Source organism: Corylus avellana, chromosome 8 (assembly GCF_965113065.1).
Source record: "Corylus avellana chromosome 8, dhCorAvel1.hap1.2, whole genome shotgun sequence".
Classification (NCBI taxonomy): domain Eukaryota; kingdom Viridiplantae; phylum Streptophyta; class Magnoliopsida; order Fagales; family Betulaceae; genus Corylus; species Corylus avellana.
This window is the reverse complement of record NC_142497.1, coordinates 9,487,941-9,494,197: the sequence shown is the minus strand read 5'-3', so window position 1 is coordinate 9,494,197 and position 6,257 is coordinate 9,487,941.

Sequence of the window (6,257 nt, the reverse complement as noted above, 5' to 3'; positions counted from 1 at the left end):
TCAAGCTGCACATATCAACATTAGGTTTTGAAAGTACCCATTACCTGCCTATTGGCTCCAAAGTGGGTAAACTTTGGTATACAGGAAGTTTTCAATTATTGGGAAAAAAAAAAAATTATATTTTTCTTCTCAAACTATCAACGGATTTGTAATGCTTTTATTGAATTATCAACTGATTATGTTGAATATAGGATCCATGAGTCTCCTAGCCGGGAATGATGGGCCATTGAGACTTTAAATGTGGCCGTGGTAATATTTTACTATCGTAATTGTCCCACAACAATTAAGTGAAATCTTAAAATGTTTGAATAATTGTAGGTTCATTATAGATTGATAGTATTGTTTTTCATATATAATGAATGTCTTTCATAGAGAATAAATGCTTAGTTTATTAGCGTCCATCTCAGGTGTTTGAGAAATTGTATATGTTAACATATAGTACTCCTATAGATTTAATAATTATTTTCAAAAATAGAAAATGAACACATAACTGAAAGTATAAATTCAATAATTATTTCATAAATGAAAAATGGAAATGGAAAATGAATTCACATAAATAAAAGTGTAGCTACGTCCTACAAATTATTTAATAATCATCTTAAAAAATAAAAAATGAAAAATAGCTTCATATATATTTTTATACCCAACGCGTGCGCTACCTACAGTGCAATGGGCCATGCTTTCTTTCATTTCCCACTACCTTTCTACGATCTAGAGCGATTTTCTTTTTAAAAAACCCTAATCAATTGCAAAAAGGCAGCGAGATCTAGGAAGGATCACATTTAATATTTATCCTAATTAATTTTCTACTTCAAATATTATAAAGTTAGTGGAAGTTGCAAAAAATTTTCTTCTTTCTTTGACCAACGCGTATGCCTTTTCTCATCTTTCAAGACTGTTTATTAATTATAAGGAAGTTGGCAAGAATTTTCTTCTTTCTTTGAAGAGTCGTTTAGCAAGGTATAAGAAGAAGGAAAGAGAAAGTGAAAGAGAAAGAGAAAAGAGAGAAGAGAGAAGAAAAGGAAAAGAGAAAAGTAATGTGCTTTTGGGTTGGGTATTTTATTAGGGGAATTTCAAGGCATATACATGCATAAATATATTTGTGCATGTGTACACATATAGATATGTTTTGGAGATTGATAAGAATGTTGGGGGATATCTAAAATCTTGCGTAGTGTGAGATTTCTTATCTGAAAATCTGGTCAAACTTGCTCTTCTTGTTTCAACATTCTCTCATCTTTAGTGAGAAGAAAATATTGTCAAGTAGGTTCTTTTTCTGTATTTGACCTGCAACCTGATCAAGAGGAAAAATCAGTAGTTCAAGATTCATGCTTTGCATGAAGGTTGCCTCTTACTTGTCACCCTGCTGTCACCTTTTCTTCGGATGTTAATATTGAGTCACCACCTTCTATGCATTCATACGAGAGAATCTTCTATTAACAGCCAAAGAACCATTTAAGATTTACTTATGATTTTGAAACAGCTCAATGAATAAAGTGATTATTTCTTGGGAGGTTCATCAGCAGAAGATGAATCCTATGAAGAAAGTGAAAATTCAGTGTGTTCAATCAAAGATGATGAACTTGATGAAAAAGTGAAATTTCAAAATGTTCAATCGAAGAGGATGAACTTGATGAAGAAAGTGAAAATTCAGAATGTTTAACCGAAGAGGATGCACGCAACAAGATTGAACAGATTCAACCATCTATGAGCCGTTGTGACGGTGGTGATGATGATGATTGCAACTTGGGATCCAGCTAGCTGTGTATTTACTTAAATTAAGGTAATGTGGTTTCTAAAAATCTACAAATTCAACAACTACAGGAATATGACAAAAAAAAAAAAAAAAAAAAGACACTGCTCTACACATATAAATATTTGCATTCTGTTAACCATACTGCAACTGAAGCTCATGCTCCTAGTGAAGTGGCAGCCGTGAGGAGTCCTACTGTAGCAGCTGAAGCTCCTCCTGTTAGTTAAGTGGCGGCCGTGGAGAACAAGGCTGCTGCTGCTGCAATTGATAAAGATGCTGTTGTAATTGATGAAGATGAAGCTGAGAAGAATTCTACTACTACAGATCGAGACATGAGGAGAAGCAGTGAAGCTGTAGAACACTTATCCAAGATAAAGTGCAAAGAAAGAGAAGTTGGATTCAAACCAACTTCTCATTCTAAGATTGAAGTAGAAAACCTTCAAGTTATTAATGTTAGATAACATTCTGTTTTCCATCTCTAGTTTCCAGCTTGTAATTAAAGTCATTGTAATTACTTAGAACACCTCATGCATGTATAATTCAAATAGGTTTCTTCCTTTGTAATTGCTTATGCTTATAAATAAAGTTTTCCTTCAATAGTTTTGGTATTCCTCCAATAGTTTTCTTTACATTCAACGTTTCAACCTATAGAAAGCCGCAGAGATTTGATGAGGCATAATCCAATTGGCACCCACAATAGAAGAGGCATTCCTCACATGCCTGTAAGTACATCTATCATCAACTTTCTGGTTTCACATGACATAATAATGTTATTCATGTTGATGAGTCGTGAAAATCTTAGTACCTCAATTTTTTCTGTTTGAGAAATGGGTTCTCTGCCTGATTCATGTTGCCCGTGAAATCCAATTAAGTAATTCTAAATGGTTTTTTGGTAATCCATGTTTATTTTTATTTTTGACTTCAATATATTTCTTAGTTATGACATTATCGTCTATTTGGCATGTCTTTTGGGTGTAAGTATTCCTGGAGTTGATATTTCAAACTTTGATTGAAATCAATTAATGTGCCCCTTTCTAATTGTTTGAAATTCATAATACTCCCAAAATTGACATTGGGCTTAAATTTGCCCATATGTGGGGGGCTCTAATGAGTTTCTTGGAATTTTCTTTTGGAAATGTAGAGGGGGGTTTCGTCAAGGTGAAAGATGATTGAGAGGCCCGCCATTTTGCTTGATTAGGCTTTTTTATTTTATGAATTTAACTCAACTAACTAAGGTTGTGGGTCAAGCTGCACATATCAACATTAGGTTTTGGAAGTACCCATTACCTACCTATTGGATCCAAAGTGGGTCAACTTTGGTTTACAGGAAGTTTTCAATTATTGGGAAAAAAAAAAAATTATATTTTTCTTCTCAAACTATTAACAGATTTGTAATGATTTTATTGAATTATCAATTGATCATGTTGAATATAGGATCCACAAGTCTCCTAGCCGGGAATGATGAGCCATTGAGACTTTAAATGTGGCCATGGTAATATTTTACTATCGTAATTGTCTCACAACAATTAAGTGAAATCTTAAAATGTTTGAATAATTGTAAGTGCATTATAGATTGATAATATTGTTTTTCATATATAATGAATGTCCTTCATAGAGAATAAATGCTCCATCTCAGGTGTTTGAAAAATTGTATATGTTAACATATAGTACTCCTATAGATTTAATAATTATTTTCAAAAATAGAAAATGAATCCACATAAGTGAAAGTATAAATTCAATAATTGTTTCATAAATGGAAATGGAAATGGAAAATGAATTCACATAAATAAAAGTGTAGCTAGGTCCTACAAATTATTAAATAATCATCTTAAAAAATAAAAAAATGAAAAATAGCTTCATATATATTTTTATGAGCACCGATTGGCAGCACGCGGGTGCGTGGCACGCCCAGTGCAAAAAATTTTTTTGCACGCCGCGTGCTGTTTTCATTTACTCTATTTTTATTCCCAACGTGTGCTATCTACTGTGCATTGGGCCATGCTTTCTTTCATTTCCAACGACCTTTCTACGATCTAGAGGGATTTTCTTTTTAAAAAATCCTAATCAATTGCAAAAAGGCAGCGAGATCTAGGAAGGATCACGTTTAAGATTTATCCTAATTAATTTTCTACTTCAAATAGAGACGTGATTCAGCGCACGCCAGTGCAATTTTTTTTTTTTTTTTTAAAAAAAATTTGGCACTCCGCGTGCTATCTTACATTACCCCTTCAAATATTATAAAGTTACAGTGTGCGGTGTGGAAGTTGCAAAAAGTTTTCTTCTTTCTTTGACCAACGCGTATGCCTTTTCTCATCTTTCAAGATTGTTTATTAATTATAAGGAAATTGGCAAGAATTTTCTTCTTTCTTTGAAGAGTCATTTAGCAAGCTATAAGAAGAAGGAAAGAGAAAGAGAAAAAGAAAGAGAAAAGAGAGAAGAAAAGGAAAAGAGAAAAGTGATGTGCTTTTGGTTTGGGTATTTTATTACACAAATATTTAATATTACCCCACTTTCATATATTATAAACTATTAAAATTTGGTTTGAGGGTTTGTTCGGTAAATCCTCTCTCTGCCAACAACACTCACAGCCTCTCTTCCTTCTCCATATATTTCTGTTCAAAAATTATCTTATTGTTGTTTGTAAAGCAATTTAATAGGAATGCCCGATAATTGGTGTTTGTTGTAATACATATTATAATGTTTTTCATGAAATTGCACCCAAAAGACAAGGTATGAATAATGCTAATTCATATCAATAATACAAACACAAAATCATACAACACCATACTATAATTTTCAATTAGTCCATTAAAATTATTATATGTGCTAAATTCAAAAACCAAAGTGAAATTCACAACTTTCTGTCTTTACAAAAGAAAAAAAGAATTCAGTCAACATCTGCGGCTGCTTGTATTAATACTTAGTAGTATTGATTAAATATTGTGAGTTGAGTGTGATTGCATTTGTGGATTTTGGGCGTAAATGAATAAGTAACATTGTTAGATAATGTTTTAATAAAGAGGAATGTTAGGCTTATAAATAATTTTTTTTTTTTAAAAAAAAAAAACTTTTACAATATAAATGAAAATGAGTTAAATTAAATTTTAGAAAAACTCAACCATATTGTGTCACATAATGTTATAAAAGTGCTTTTATAAAATTTGTTTATATTATAGGTTTACAAAAGGAAAAATAAATAAATAAATAAATAAATAAAAAACAAAAACAAAAGAAAATAAAAGAGTGGATAGTGCGAGACAAAGAAATAAATAAACTAATATAAAACAAAGTGAGTGGTGGGGAAGGAGAAAATAAGAAAAGAGAAAGAGGAAGTGGTGGAGAAGGTGGGAGCAAGAAGAAAAAGGAGAAAAAGAATGGAAGGAGATGGGTGGGGGTGAGGTTGACGGTAGAGCAAGAGAAAATAAAAAAGGAAAAGGAGAAAGTTGGAAACACCCGTGAACCTGCTACGGCGTGAATCAAGGCACTTAATTATATTACTCTAGAATATTATAAAATTTTAGATTAAGCTTACCTAGTAGAGGCTCTAGTAGTTTTTAGGTCACTAATAAACGAGCCGAGCTTGAGCGAGCTTCCCTTGTTCAGGCTTGGCTCGTTTAAATTTTACTCGAGCTCGAGCTCGAGTCGAGCTCAAGGGCAAGCCAAAAAAATCGAGTTCGAGTTAATAATAAGTCGAGCCGAGCCAATTCGCGAGCTGGCTCTTATATTTAATGTTTTTGTTTTAAAAAAAAAAATTTAACTTCAAGTACTCTTAAACGGCTTAAGAAGTTAGTTTGTATATGAGTATTTGCTTAACCTGGCTAGTCGAGTATGGAGCCTGAGTCAATACAGCAAGGTATTTGGTTTCAAAGAGAGAGGATATGCATCCTTTTATAGATAAACAAACTTGGAGATTAATGTTTTCTTAACAATGTGGGACAAGTTAACAGGTTGCATTTAGACTGCATTGGGACAACGCCCCCTAAAAAAAACTATTTTTTCAACGTCTCTCTCTCAATCCCCCTCACCAGTCACAGCGCATCTTCCACCTGAACTCTCATTTCCCACTCTCTCACTCTCGCTCATCAAACAGGTAGTGATAGTGTTTGGGTCTGTATGATTCTTCAATAGTTTATGTCTTTTGCAATCTCCTTCAATAGTTTCTGCTTGATTCTTTTTCCTTTCGTTTGGGTCTGCTCTAATTGAATCGAGGTCTTTTTAATGATTGCTCTCTCTCTCTCTCTCTCTTTGATCACGAAGGGTTTAGAATTTTTCATTCTCTAACGCTTAAATATCAATGCAATTTTAAGATTTTAATAATTATGAGATTTATAATTAATTATGTATTACTTAGTTTATATATATATATATATATATATATATACATACGAGCTTGCTCACGAGCCTAGCCAAGTCAAGCCGAGCTTGCTTCAATTAATATTCGAGTTAGGATTTGTGTTCATGAAGTGCTTCATTTAATATTCGAGCCGAACTTATACGAGCCGAG